This window comes from Dromaius novaehollandiae, chromosome 9 (assembly GCF_036370855.1).
Source record: "Dromaius novaehollandiae isolate bDroNov1 chromosome 9, bDroNov1.hap1, whole genome shotgun sequence".
Lineage (NCBI taxonomy): Eukaryota > Metazoa > Chordata > Aves > Casuariiformes > Dromaiidae > Dromaius > Dromaius novaehollandiae.
The window spans coordinates 10,528,751-10,544,806 of record NC_088106.1 but is presented as its reverse complement, the minus strand read 5'-3'; the positions used below and the strand labels follow the sequence as shown (position 1 = coordinate 10,544,806).

General features: G+C 39.2%; 1 long non-coding RNA gene across 2 annotated transcripts in view; it reads right to left on the bottom strand.

Moving 5' to 3' along the window:
- Window positions 1-16,056, bottom strand: part of LOC112980169 (uncharacterized) — a 296,130-nt gene that overhangs the window by 141,635 nt on the left and 138,439 nt on the right. For both annotated transcript variants that reach the window (XR_010390460.1, XR_010390461.1), the window contains one exon: window positions 7,069-7,130. This is a non-coding gene — a long non-coding RNA (uncharacterized LOC112980169). The remainder of the gene's footprint in view (window positions 1-7,068; window positions 7,131-16,056) is intronic.

Genomic DNA, 16,056 nt, shown 5'->3' with positions numbered 1-16,056 from the left:
ACAGATAATTAAAACTTTCCTGGATCGTATTCCAATACAGTAACAGCTTTCTTGCCAAACTTTGATATGGAACATTAACAGGGATTTGAATAACAAGTGCATCCTTTAGCGTGTAACTCCTCAGCAGCAGATAAGACTAAATTAGTGTGAAGTGCTGACAAGTATGAGAGATTAAAACAAATATTTCTTGCAAATATGCTAAATATATTTCCATTTTAAGCCCTGCTGAGTTTGTGAAGTTGAAAAATCCAATATATATATCATATCTATGTATATTTTAAAAACACCGAGTTTGAGACACTTTAAATAATTCAAGGTATTTTATGTAAAAGTGTAACAATTTCACTAAACTTTCTGGTTCAAATGAGTCCAAGAATATCTCATTATAAATGGAGACAAGTCCTGAAAAAGCAATCAAGCATGACTAAAAAGATCACTCTTTTACACAAAAAAATAGCCTTCTTATTTTACCCTTTGTTGGAAAGACATTTGGCCAGCCACAGGGGAAATACATAATCTACTTTTATATTCAAATAATATATTTCAAAATTCTATGCATACAAGGACCTTAAAACAATTCTGGGTGGAATATAGAAGACATGGGCTTATGTGATCCTAATAACTGAATTGCTGACATGGGCCGACAATTACTTGGGGGGGAGGTTGTTTGTTTGTTTCTGTTACTTTAAAACGTGTACAAGGATTTTGTCCCTTAATTATTTCTAACAGCACTTTGGAGTAAAACGCCAACGGAAATATGTTGCAGTAAAATATATAGGGAGATGCTGGTTAGAAAAATAGCAGTATTGCATATGAGAAGCATGCATGTTTTCATGGAGTTGATGATTATTACAGCCACATTAATTCTGGAGCTTAATTCTGGTTAAACGAGCCCTGCACCACAAATGTGGCATATACACAGCACATCTTTTTATTCTAAAAATATAAACATCACTGTTAGTGTGCCCTATTAGCTTTTATATTTGTATAGCCCTATGAGATATTCAAATAAAGAGAATGTATAGTGACTTGCTGCAAGAATTTAAAGGACTAATGAATCAACATCTTAATTTTTAAGGGCACTAATATGTCAGTGGTTCTGAAGGAAAATTGCTTTTCAAGGCAGTACTGCCAGGGGTAAGAGTCAGGGAGGAGAGATGCAATTGATGTTTTTCACTTTACTTTAAACAAGACAACTGTTATTCAGTTTCTCAATACCCAGGATTATGAAGATCAGAGTATTATACATCCCAGAAGAGGGAAAGCTTAGAGCAATTACAGTTCCCTTCTAAGTACTGTAGCACTTACTGTTGGTTTTCAGCAAATACGCAGTCTGCACACGTTTAGTGCTTCCTAACTGCATGAGCTTCACATTCCTAAAACTCACAAATATACAAAAGGAACTGGGAAGTTGATTAATATAAATCACCATTTTAAAACCCGAATTTTACCACTTGCAAAGAGTTAAAGTGTTTTGTATCAGCTGGATACATTCCCTGCTTATGCCTTTGACGATAAATAGAGAAGTTACAATATCAGGGCAAAGGACTGAGGAGGGAAATGTCAGTGTGACTTGCACATTCATAGTTCCCTCTGGACCCTTTCGGCTTATACAGCAGAGCAGAATGAATATTTGTGCTAACTACACATTTCAGCACAAAGAACCCAATTCAGGGGGAAAAAAAAATCTCATACCATTTATGGCGACTGTGCACTTTACAAAATACAATTATAAATGGTTTATTCATTCATAGGGATGCGCCTCTGTCAGCGTTGCGCGAGCGACCAGCCCCTCGCTGCGTTTGAGGAGCTTCATCCAGAGCCCAACGAGGGCGAGGAAGGAACCTGCGTCGCCTTCAGCTGCCGGCCCCAGCCTCCTCCACGAACCGCTCGCATTAAAACACTAACAACTCTGTGACCAGGCTGAAAAATCCCGATACAGAGCCGTGCAGACACACGGCCACGGGCATTTAAACACCTTAGCTAATACAGCACTGTCTGTAGCGACAGGTCAGCACCTAGAAAAGTTTATTGAAAATAATTCCCAGATGTTTTTCAATTAAGTATTGTTTTTAAAATAACAGCTCCTAGATTATGAAAACAACTCCGTGTGGATCATACTTATAAAGTACCATATTCATTATCCTCTCCCTGTTTGCATCTCCTACGAGCATTAAAAATTTTTCACTAATGCTCCTAAAAAAGCAAACTGACACAGCTATACGTCGACAACAGTTAAGAGCACAAACAACTAATGAATTATGTATTTACGCGGGCAACCAGCTATTCATGCAAATTACGCAAGCAGTTGAGAGTGTACTTTGTGCGCACAAATGCTTAATTGCCCAAAGTCCTAAAAGTCTTGCCCGAGTCTGAAACGGCGTATCTAACAATTGCATGGCGTTTACAGGTCCAGACCGCAGGACCTGTACATCTGATCACACCTCTTACGCATGACGTAGAAGTGCAATAAAAATACGAATATAAAAATATGAAACCCCGCATAATTTTCTCTGATGATGCCATCAACTTGGACACGGGCTGCCCTGACCAGCTGCCCATCGTGCCCCTACTGGCTGCAGCTCAACTGCGGCTCCAACAAAGGGCAACAGCAGCACTAAACATCGCCTGCCCCCTTTGCGGAACATCGCAATTTTAAATGCAATTACAAGACCATCAGACCAAATTATTTCCAGGCCAAATATGAGGATCTGCATGGTTTCAAAAGGAATATTAAAATAAAGATAACGAGAACCTGCCATTGAAAGATCTACAAGCACCTTACAAAAGTTTGAAAGATTTAAAAGAGAAGTGTTTTCTCTTGACTCATACTGCTAGTTAGATTCAATGCAGGATACATTGTTAAGTCCACACTAACTCAGCCTGGTATCTACAAAAGAAAAGAAAAAAGCTTCCTTTATTATTAATAAAATCAGGGTTTGGAAGCAAGTTCTGATGTGGACATCTAAGGGTCACTAGATGGTGATATAATTTTAATACCATACGTAATATTGGGGGTAATGGTTTAAGGCCAATTATAATTACATTGTACGTTTTTGTAATGACTGTAGGTTTGATATTTGAGATATGATAGTTGCATATGAATACATCAACTTCAGGTACCATTGCCTATGTTTTAAATCTTTATTCTTTAAACAGATAAGACAAATTAACTCAAAGAATATTTTCTTACCATTTTGAGTATGAATATAAGTCACATGGATAATGAGACCTTGAAAATCCACCAGAAAGTAAGAAACATGGTAACTCTTCCTTTACTACCATGGAATGAATACCTAGTATCCAGAATCCAAGACAGAAGAAAGCTGCAGGATTCAGGACAAGAAGAGGCTGTGAAGTAGGATCACAAAAAGCTGTGAGTGGAGAGGAAAGCTGTATGCACCTTGATATGGAATTGAGGTTTTAATACCTTGTTTTTGTTTTTGTTTTCTTCCTGAGATCCACAATAGAAGAGCTGGTTTAACCTGTGTTATCGAAAGGATTCGAGTTTAATTTGAATCAAACACACCAAGTTTTAATTTGGAACTCTGACTTCAGTTATCCATTTCATTCTGAGATTTTTCCTAGTACTAAGGTCCAGGTCTAAAGATAAAAGCAAACAGTTAAAAGGATTGCTCTAACAACAACGAACACGTGCAGACCTTCAAATTTGACACTAGATGTAATTGCCACAATGTCTGAGCACCTTGTCTGTAGTGGTGGTACTAGAAAATATTTAATTCTGGACCTTCCTGATGGCTCAACTTCTAATCAACCCTAGAAAGACCAGGGAAACAAGTACTAGGCCTCCACTGATAATAGGTGGAGAAAAGCAATCTTTCCTTACCAAAAAAAAGTCTGCCTAAATTCTAGCTACTTTTATGATCCTAAAGAAGCATGAAACATCCAGAATATGGCACAGATCTGCAGAGTTTATAAACAGAGTATCAATAAAAACTCCTTATAAAAAACCCCTGTAGCTATTTGACTAATGCTTCCATTTCAAAAGCATCAGATTTTGGTCTTTCATGAATAACAGGAACCAGACATATAACTCAGCTAATCAAGATCCACTTTTTTCCCCTCAGCATGGCAACAAATAAGGCTGAAGAGGACACAATCACTCTGTTTTTCAGGGTAAAGCATTTTTAGTATTATGAGTAATGATAAAACAATTTTTTTTAGCTAATTTGAACTGAAAAACTTCTTTACCCAGTGACTTCACTTCTTTACTTTTATTCACATTTTCAAGTTGATGTATACAAGGAACAGCAATGAACACATCCCTTTTGACAGGACCACTGGCACACCTGCCAAGTTGCATGAACCATGAACTCATTGACTTGTCCCCACGTAACACTCCATATTACAGAGGAGGGTCTACATTTTGGCGGAGGGAGTTAAAGACCCTCTCCTGCTTCAGTATCCCAGGAGCTAGCGTTGATCCTGCTAACCATCCATCTGGTATACAAGATCCTTGAACGGGTGAACATCTCCAGTGCTGCACAGCAGCAGAGGAACAGGAGCTTCCCAGCAGAATCCTTCACCCCAAGAAGCCATCTGAGAGCAGCTTCCTGGCTGTACCTGCCCTCGCAGCTGCACGCAGCAAGGAGACCCAGCAAACCTGTTAGGTGACACTGTGCACACCCATTATGGGATACGTGACACCCTTGTCAGATAATCACACATACAGACACGACCTGTTGCGAACCACATATGAACTCCCATGTACTGAGTCAGGAGAAGATTGACGTATTTGTTGAGAAGTTTAGAGCTGAGAATTTTATTTCCATTCTCGATGAAAATATGAATAGGATAATTAAAGAAAAATATTATACAGATGTAACTTCTCCAGAAAAAAATATTTTCAAATAATAAAATTAAGTGATAAGGTTAAAGGACATTAAATATATGAAGTATGGAAATGCACGCTTCAGATATACAAACCCATCACCACTTTCTACTGATAGAGTGCCATGTGTTTATTATTAAAGCACCTTTATCTGGGTTGTTCTTGATTATCTAATATCACTGGGGTATTTTCCAATTGTCATTTTTCTCTTAACATCAGTAGGGCTGGACAGAAATGAAAAAGATGACTCATACACAGCCCTACCGCTGCTCACTGTGTCTTTACAGGCAGGCCCTTGTTTCCATGCCTGGCTACAGCAGATTCAGGGACTGTGAGTTGCAGCTAACTTTGCCCTGTCCTCCATAATTTCTTCTTCCTTCCCCCTCGAAGGCCCTGCTGTGACCTGCACGCTCAGTGCATCTTTCCTGTCCCATCCTGTGACCTTTGGCACCTCCTCGTCCTTGAGCAGGCCCTGGAGCTGAGGAGGGAGGGTGCCGTCCCCCCTCCCGCCTGGTGATTCGCCTCACCTCGTCCTCTGACAGAAATATCACAAAATTTTGAAGAGAAACAACACTCACTATCACCTTCATACTTCAATTCTTTCAACAGAAAACCTGATGGCCAACTTCTCTGAACTGAAGAAAAAATCTGCCAGGTGTTTTAATTTCATAATTTTTCAAAACAATATTTGGATTTTCCAGCTTAAAACAATCTTTTAAACAGTAAGCTGATCTATCTAACTGCTGATTAAAAAATAACTTATTTGCTCTGCTCTATTCCCAAACATAAGTCCAGTTTTTGTCTTATGTTAGTGAATGAGGTATGGAAAAAGGAGGCGGTCATGGAGATGTTGCAGTCAATCTGTTAGTCAAAGATGGAAATCTAAACCTGAATCACACTCTTCCCCACTGGAAGGCCGTTCAGTTTTCTCAAAACATTACATAGAAAATTTGGTATTAAAAAGAAATTAAAAACAATAATGGTTATAGGGGGAAAAAGAATGATCTGTGATCAATGAGCTGGAGTTTTAAGAAGTGGAAGAGTTTTAGGAAGAGCAAACAGCAGCATTTGGTCTTCATTTAACTCCTAACAGGACAGCATTCATTCCTGGCAGAAGGCTGAGGAAACCGAAGCCCAGATTCACCGACTCACCAAACCGCTTGTCATAGGCCTTGGCAGAAAAAGATGGTTTTATGATCCCTGTTTTTAGCTCTTGTTTCTGGCAATGGCTGAGGACAGGACAGCTCCTTGCCTCCCTCTTACCCAGGGCTAACTCAGAGCAGCCTCAGGATTACTCAGTATCTGTAGTCCTAACACCAAATCCACTAATTGGGTAGTAGGTATTAGGGTGGGTATTAGATCAAATCTCATGGCTGTAACAGCAAAACATCAGAAGGAAGACCACAATCTTTCCTCCTGTTAATCTTCTATATGGAATAACGCAAAGGCGGTAAATATAATGCCACTGCTGCCAACTTTATGTCCTCTATTAATTCTCACCTCATATTCCAGAAAGATCGCTCTCCAAACCCCCAACAGTACAAAGGGTTACAGAAAGACTAAGGGTCAGAGAAGGACTAAGTGCCTGCACATCATCTTGCATCTCTCTTCAGGTAAAATGAACCTACATACGGACTTGCCTTTGCTGATAAAGTCTAAACAATTTAGTACAGAAAAAAAAAATTCCACCTAATTTATAAATACAAAGCCAAAATGCCCACAAAAATAGCGCCTGCTCATACACAGTAAGTGAAGCAATATTTGAGTTGTTTCCACTCCGGGGAAAAAAGGTACGGATTTTCCAAAGCCATATAAGCTGATGAGCGGTCACTGAGATTTCAGGCCAGTGCAGACATATTTGCAAAACATATGTACAAAGGAAATGCTCTTTGTTATCGTTGCTCTGAAATTTTTATAAGGGAGGTCTGTGGAATGATATTTTCTGGTGCTAATACATGTTATCACCTTTTGCTCAAGGACACAGCTGAAAATATAAGAGATGGAAACTACATTTTTTCTATTTAGGGTAATCAGCCACACACACACAGCAGCTTAACAGTTCCCTCCCTCCGTTAAGTGGATATGCACCCACACTTATAATAAAAATCTACAAAAATTCAGTAGCAGTTTTCTGGGTTTGTAACTGCAGGTAACTGCAATAAACTGGCCCTGAGCTTGAACATTTTTCTCAAAAAAAAAAAAAAAGACCAACTCACTTTATGTTGCCTGTGCTGACTCATCCAGTTGACTTGGCTTACTCTCCATATCAGCTGCATACCTTTTTAAAAACAAACAAAACAAAAATTAATGGATGGCCTTCTAGTCTGTCACTAGTTATTTATACCATCTGCTAGCAGTAATGACTTGTACTTGTTTCATGACTTTCATACAAGGATCTCAAAGCACCTGACTACAATTACATCTCATCCTTCCTGAGAAGCAGAGAAATTGGAGCAGCAGATGCCCAGCAACCTTGAAAAAAATGTCTTTGCAGGTTACTTACAGAAAGCAGGGATAAAAACATACGGTTTGACCCTCTTTCTTATTCTAACTCTATAGGTACAGAGCCTTCTGATGGAGGAAGAAGGAATGTTCACATTTCTCACAAATTTAGGGTATCTTCAGATATTAGTAGTAGTTGGGAAAATCTTATTTCTTAACCCTTATATTATGGATAATTAATTCTTCTTTTCCTCCTCCCTAATTTTCCATCAGCACCACCCATTTAGTAACTGATAATTCTGTGCCTTTCTTCTTTTGACTACCATTGCTGCAAGGCTGAAGAGAATGAGTGAGGGGAGGAGTAAAGTAGAAAGAGTGGGGAATGAAAGGGGAGGGTTTGTATGGGGGGGGGAGAAAGAGATGAAGAACAAGCAGAGGTCACAGCAAAGAAGAAAGAAAACAGGAGAAAAATAAAAGAATGACAAGGCAAGAGAAGCAGAGAAGTGACAAACACTTTTGTGAGACTTGGAAACATTCTGGAGAGGTGACTAGTACATCCCTTCATCTTTCTGTTTATACATCCCACCTTCTATCCTTCACACCACCTATCTCCAGCAGGCTGAAGGAGCTTTAAAATGAGCATTTTGCACCGGGGACTTTTACTATAGCTCTAGGTGTAGATGGGACAAATAAATGCTGTGCGGGTTATAGCACAGGTGGGCTCCAGGTATAATTTCAGGCCTTCAGATACAGCGAAAGTTCAAATAAATAATAAGTGTTTGTATTCCCATATTGTTATAAATATCTAATGAAAACGTGTGCAGCAATACAGTGCAGCTCTGTAAGCCACTCTGATGCTGGAGGAGGAACCTGAGCTCTCTGTGCAAAAGAGGACAGAGAGACATTTGTAAGAGAGCAGTGGTGGCAAACTGCTCATAGTCATCTCCTCCTCGGATTCTTTCAGCCCTAGTTGTGATGTGGGCCGCTGCTCCCTGGTATGAGATATTAGCAGCACTCTACTAAGACTGTAATCTATTTAAATCCAGTGAGGTAAAGGCCCAACCCTGCTCAGGCCCATGGAAAAAAGATCCTCCTGTTGCCACTGACTTAGTGGAATTAGAGGAGAAAAGGGAGGGATTTGTCCTCAGACAAGAAATGAGGCCTAAGTTGTTTCTGTTCTGTCCTTGGGTTTGTCACACCCTAACAGCAGTCTTGGGGAAAATTTTGAGGGTTTCCTGTAATTTTCAACTCTATTTATGAACATTGACAAAAATCCCATCCAAATTAACAGCTCCATGTCAGTTCATTTCAATTAAAAATCTATTCCTTCGTGCCTGATTTGAAGACTGCTGGCCACCTCGAGCAGTTCAACCCCTCTGAAAGACAGGCACTGCATACCTCATATCAGGCTTGCAAGATCAATAGAAAAACACAGATTAAAAAAAAAAACTTTGTTATTCATCTTCAATAAAGTAGAGTTAATACTAGATGGGATGAACTAAGGACTGTATGTTCATGGAATAACATGTAGCACCAATACCATGCCATCATTCCAGACGGCTTGGGCTAGGTGGGTCTTTGGTCTGATCCAGCACAGCCATTCTTCTGTTAGTTTTATGCTCTGGTGATTTGTATAAAAAGAAAAAAATCACTATGAGCAGTCTATATATCTACAATACCCGATGGATTATTCTCTCCTGGGCTTCCAGTAATATCCACAAATAGGGATTTTGGAACTCTCCTTCGAACAAGGTTATTTAGGACGGAACTTACAAGTCCAAAGTGAAACTCCCAAGCCTCTAAGCAACAGCGCTGGGCTCCCAGGCCATCTGTTAATAGGTGACATCGCCTACGGATCAGCACAGAAGTGGCGTGGAACACAAACTGATCAGTGACCTCTATATGCATATACTTCTACTTTAAAAAGGAAATTAAAAAACCCTCCTATATTAGATGGACCACTGCTTCTATTCAAAGTTCAGAACTTGCTCTTTTAGGCTAATACACAGTTCCAGCAAATCTATATAGATACAGACTCAAATGAAGAGGCACAATTGTTTACATAACTAAACCGAACAGGCAAGGTACCCCTGCTGTACCTCTCTCCAATTTGGCAGAACGCTAAGCCCACCTTCACAGCTCCAGTCTCCAGTTGTGACATAAAAACAATCTCCTCCTCTGCTGTCTAATTTTGTCACATTCAATGTATGATATTTGTTTTCAGTGAAAAGCTGTCTGTCCTTGAAATTTATTTCACGTATTGTGACCCCCGATCCCAGGCTATTGCCTCGTGACCCTTGAAAAAGTCCAACCTTTACTTTCAACATCTTTGAGCAAATAGCTGTTTTCTCCACTCACGCCTTCCAGCTGCTAGCTGAAAGCTGCTAGGAGCCAGCACTGAGAGCACCACTAGCAAGAAGATGATCTCCTCACCCTCTATGGCCAGAAGGAATAAATACAGGTCTAAACATTCTGGACAATCTGCCTTGCTTTAGCATACAAGATACCATTAGCTGGACAACTCCCTCTCTATAAAACTAAACAAAAGCATAAGTAAGTCTTTGCATGTCAGACCTAAGTTTCCAATCTCTCATTCAACGTATACTGTAAAACACACAACCCCCAGAAACATACCACAAAATAAACACAATGAAACCAATGGAATGCCTAATCTTTTTTTTGTTCCTAAAACTCTTCCGAGTCTAAATCTATGCTTGAACTATCAAAAGACTTGCATTTAAAAGCAAGGCAACAAATAGCTTTCCTTTACTGCTTCGTATACAGAGTTATCTGTAAAAAATAAATAAAATCACAGCACTTAAAAAATAAAAGTCGTATTTGTAGTGTGTTTTTTTTCTTGGAAAAGGGGAATTAAACTATTAAAGGACACCTTGTTAAGTAATTATATAGCAACATCACTGTGCAATTAAATAGCCATCAGTCCCTGCAGCTGAGAAATTTCAGGTAATTATTCAAAGATAATTTAATAGGAGAATTACTGTATTCAAGAAAGCATTAGCTAGTAATCTACCTCAATTAAAGCAGCCAATTAATTTCAGCACCTTGATAATAGTTGCCTTTTGCAAAACTATCTTCCCCTACACACACACGCGCACCCAGACACACACACAAATCCTAAATTTTAAAATAATCAGAAAAAAGTGAATTTGGTACATTTTAGCTTCCATAAGTAACAATTCACTTCTGAGAATCTGGAATGCTTTTATTTTGCATCGAGTTAACCATGTGTACTCCTCTGACAGCTTTAGCGAACAACTTTAGTTTTAGTGTGAGTACTTAGGTACCCCTAAGTTTGTAAGACAAGTTAGAACAACACAGGGAGTGGGGGGAGCCTGTATTAAAGGAATAAATATTTGTCTGCTCATACCAGAAGAGAACACAAAAAGGCCACATAATAAGTGAAAAAGTGTCTCGTTGTGACAATAAGTCTTCAGGGAATGACGGGCCTCTCGTGGTGTATTGCTTGCGTGCTTGTGCCATGTACAGTACACTGGAGACAGAAGTCATTAATCACAGCTGCAAGCAGTGCTCCTTGTAACGGATTTTGCACGCATGCAAAAAACTGCAGATACCCCACAACAGTGAGTTACGCTGCAAAGTATTTTCTCCAGGTCAGTACAAGCTGAAAGGTCTTGGGTGCAATGGTGAATAGCAACAACTTTTAAGTCTTTATAATTTTGCAACTGTAACTTCCCCCATGTGAGCTTGGGCTCCTCGGACACAGATTTCAACAGAAATACAGGAAATAAGGAGGACACACGGACCATTTTCAGAAAGGCACAAAAGGCAATTAGTCATCCAGCTCTTGCACAGACTTAGCCATTGCTGAGGCCCTAAATTCCCTTCTCTTCTTTAAAAATGGCAATATTTAACAATCAAGAAATAGTTCCTTTTTAAAAAATTTCCTGTCATCCAGATGTTCACTGATTTAATTATCATTTTCTGCTGCAACAAGATTTGTATTATGTTTTCTTTCATTTCCTATTTAATTTGTTTTTAAATAGAAAAGAAACGATGGCTGTAAATAAAAACATTTATGTAATTCAGATCTTTATATATCTCTCGTGTATACTGGGGGTTCACGTCCCTCCCCCTTACACCACAGCAATATGTTGATGGTAGATTGAATAAGTGTCCTTTTATGTAAGCCTTGAAAATATGCATAAATAAACAAACAAAAATCTTAGCAAGACTGAACCTGATTCATTTAAGAAAAACACAGATCTGTATAGATGCTCCATGAATTTATCCAATCTCTCTCAAAGGATAAAACAAAATGCACATGTAAAAACCTCTGAACTCTAGATCTGGAATAATCCCAATATCTCTGAGCTATTGATCTCTAACAGAAATCTGTGATAAACACATACAGTGGTGGCTTTTGTGGAAATCAGTCTGTACAGTGATTACAGCTACTACTTGTGAAATAACTGGGGGGGGGGGGGCATAAAACCTTCAAAGATGGAGGGCCCCTGCCCAAGTCTTTGTTTGGTTTCAGTTTTTACGTCAGTAGGTTTTCTGCGTTCCCTTACTGACTCATCAGCGGTGAGCAAGCTTTCGTGTAATTCAAGCGCACTCAGCGCTAGCCGATGCCCAAGCGCCGTCCCGGAGCTTACCTTCGGCAGCCTGCGAGAGGTCCTCAAAACATCCTTGCTCACCATGCAACTATTTTCAGCCCATCTTAATTCCCAATATTTTTCTATGACATAATCACTGCAAAGGATTCAACTGGGCTAGTATAGTTCAAATGGTACCCAAATTTCTTTGAACTTGATAGATTTGAATAAACTTAATATATTCCTAAACTTTTAAATGTAATAAACAGATCTCCCTGTTCCAGCTTTTTAACATCACGCTGCCTTTCTGTTTAATGCAATAGAGCGTGGGAGAAAGAGACCCATTACATATCTCTATCTCAAAATTTATATGTATCACTCTCCAGACTGATATTCAACAAGGTACTTCAGCACGTATCTGTCTTAAATTGCATTGATTAAAATGGGATTAATCATATATCTAAAAGCTAGACTCATCCTTAAGTATCTTGCCTCCTAAAAAAACAAAGATAGATATTTCACTGGCCAGTGGTTTTCTCACCTCCTCATCCAGTGAGGAATAGAAGAGCATTTATTAGATGGCACGGGCACAGGCTCTTAAGCCTTTGCAGGTGGTTGTGATCCGTATGATGGAAAATCTCATTTTTCTTCACTGTTGTGAAGAGGGATGAGAAGAATACAGCACCACAGAGATTAGGCAAGAGCCCGAAAAGGCTCCCAATGCAGTTTGTAGTAGTGATGAGCTGAACAGCAGGTATTTGGGACTCCTGCTCCCCCTTTTTCTCTTTCTCACGCAAGGAACAATGATATTTCATAGCAAGCTAAACAAATAAACACAAAAACCATTATATATTGATAGGATTAGAATCAGAACTTATCAGGAGGCTGCACTGTAAATTATACAACCAGAATAAGTAATTGACAATATTTACCATTGAGAGCTACAATTCTCTTGGCGTCCAGAGTCAAATTATATGTGTATTAATCCCCCAATCACAAGTTTGCTCTCTGAACAATATAATCCAAGTGATTAGAGAAGGTAGAGATTCATCCAAAATAACCACAAGATACCTAAAGGATTTAATTTGCTCCATCACAGTGCCACTTGCTGTTCTAATTATCATTTCATCTGGAGTTACCTGTAATTTTCTTTTAGTGCCAAAAAATTGTACATTTTGTTTTCTTAACATTTAGTGGGAGTCTGCTATTACTCAGTCATTTTTCAACATTTAGAAAATTGTTCTAAGGATTTAGTCCACGTTTTAGTAGTGGACCATCCATAGCAGCATTATCCACATAAAGCAGTCGGTAATTGATTAATATTAAATAAATTTGTCATAACTGGGACCCCATGAGAAGCTTCATCATCATCAGTCAACAGGCCAAATTCACAGGTTCCCAATTAAGCACTCTGATCAATTAGAATCACTGAGATTCTTCGTTATGACCGTATATTACAGTACTACCTGCTTCGCTTGAGGAAAAAGATCAGCTGAACCACTTCAAAGACATATTTAGATGTACACTAAGATATGACACTGCTTGCGTTAAGTAAACTTGGTTTCGTTAGGACTTAACACCTTGTGCCTGTTTTCTGCAACTACTTGTAAAAGGCAAGCAAAATACGTTCACCTGAGTATGACCAAAAGCAAGGGTGAGAATTTTATTAAATGAAGAACAGTTGCACAAACAACCACAAGCATCACACAAACTTATTTTCAAGTAGACAATAACTCTTTCCAGAGCTACAAGCTCAAAAGCTTGGAGGCCTACCCTAAAATTTCCCACCCCAGCAGGAAACTTCTTCCGTCCTTCAAGCCGGCAGGCAGAGACTGATGGAGGGAGCTGCACGGGGCTCACAGCGTGGCACCGGGTGCCCTCCTCACGTGAGGGTACCCTCTGGGTCCACCTGCCCAAGCAGCATCCGGAGCAGCAAGGACTTCACCCAGGACCCTTTTCAAGCCACCAAATACCCCAGAACCCCCAAAGCTGTCATCGGTTGTTTCACACCACCAGTAAGCAAATCCCTGCACATCAGATTTCTACTACAGGCAAGATTCAGTCAGCTCACTTGTGCCAACCCCTAACATCACCAGCAGGACAAAGAGCCAAATAGACCAAGGACTAACACCCTTGACACAAAAGAGGGAGGAAGGGCCGGCTCAGAAAAGCAGCAGCTCTAAGAGAGGAAAGGACAAGTATCAGACCTGATCCAGGAGCTCCGTTGCAGGTCAGTCAAAAGGTTCATCTAGCCAGGTATCCTCTCCAAGAGTAACCATAAGGGTAAGATGCTGCTGCAGCATCTTAGAAGAGTATAAAAACAGGACAAACATGCAGCACTGCTTCCCCCCAAACCTCCCCAGCCTCCAGCACTTCTCCTACTTGGGATCTCTCCACCATCTCACAGTAACGAGTATTCCCTGCACCCATACCTAGGAGTATGAAAAAAAGGCAGAGACCATAAGGAAAACGCTGAAATAGTGAAAAGCAATCACTTCGAGTATAATGTAAAGGACAGCATACAAGCACAACAAACTGAAAACTACTTTTTGCCGAAATTATTCACACATTTGTTTCAACAGATTTAAGAAACTCTTAGGCTGCTTGCAATAGGGTGCACACAAAAAAGTGTTATTTAATTAATAAATTATCTACTATAAGCTATTTTTGTGTTGAAAAGTTTACATTAGCTCTCAAACCAAAATATAATTTGAAGTGCCTGAGTGCCTTGTATCCCCACCTTTAGAAACAATACATACACACTTTCTTGCAGGAAATGAGAAGATTACTACAAGGTATTTAAAGATAAGTAGAGAAGAAATTTTTCAGGCAAGACGTGGTTAGCCATGGAGACTCTAATAATTGCAACTGCTGAAAAGATGCTCAGTTTTAATTTTTCACCTAAGCAGGATGCTGCTAGTAGTCCACCATCACTAAGGCTATGACACGGAAATGGTTCCCTACTAACTGCATACGACACAGTACCATCTAGTTCAGTTCTAACCCCTAAACACTACAGAGAGAAAGTAATTTAATTCTTTAAAGGTCTTACCTGAACACTCATTCATCTCAGAATGATGGTATTATTTTTATTGCAATAGCAATTGAGAATCTAAGTACTATGGAACACAAACCAAATAAACAACCTCTACTTTGCTACTGTCTATCGGGCACATTAAAATGAGTAGCTTAAACAAATACTCCCATTATTGGGAGCAAATTTGTGTAGATTTATATTACTACTAAGGGCAAAGTTACTACTAAATTAAAAGTTAAAATCATACAATAAAAAACCCACAAACCTACTACATTCAGTAGCCACAGAATGGAGTAAAATTCAACTTAAAACACTAACTCTTGGAAAAATGATTTTCTCTTGTGATTTGTTGATAATCATCTTAATCCTGTTATCAAATAAAGGATCAACATCTCATGGTGAAACAGAAAGGGGACAGCAGCCATTTTATAAGTTACTCTTTCTGTGCATCTTGGAATGTCGTTTCTAAGAAACATCGAACAGAAATGAACAACAGAAAATGCTTTGCCAAGTTATCAAAAACACTTACCTTAAAAAAGCTGTATAAAATCTAATCCTAACACCAGTGGGTTACAACTTTGCATGTCCCCAGGGCACTAAAATAATACTCTTTAGAACAGCAGGTGGACTATTTTAGACTTCAGCCTTCTAGTTCTAACAAGGCTTTTAAATTTTTTTTTCCAGGAATTAAGGATGCTAATCACAATCTCCAAATGTGCGTTGCTGGGTAGTAAAAATATTAGACCACAAACTGACATGGCAGCAACGTATTATGCAGCTATGAAGGAGTCCTAAATAGAAGGAAAACTCGAAATTCCAGGCTTGCCATCACAAAGGTCAACGTAATTGGCCCCATACAGCAAAATCAACCCCCATGTCTTCCCCTAGCCATGCTGACTGCAGAGGAAACCCTGTCCTCCTACTGAGATAAATGAAGTCTAAAGTAGGAGGAGCAGGAGGTTGGGAACTTTTAGATGTAAAAATGTATGGAACCCTAAAGATGCCATCAGAATTTATCCTTTAGGATATCTTGTGATGACTTAATTTACATTTGGTTGAGTATTTTTTTCATAAGCATGAATTATTCCAAATGTTTTGTGAGATGATTTTTTCAGTAATGAAGCCTAGATTTTAATGATTTAGCCAAT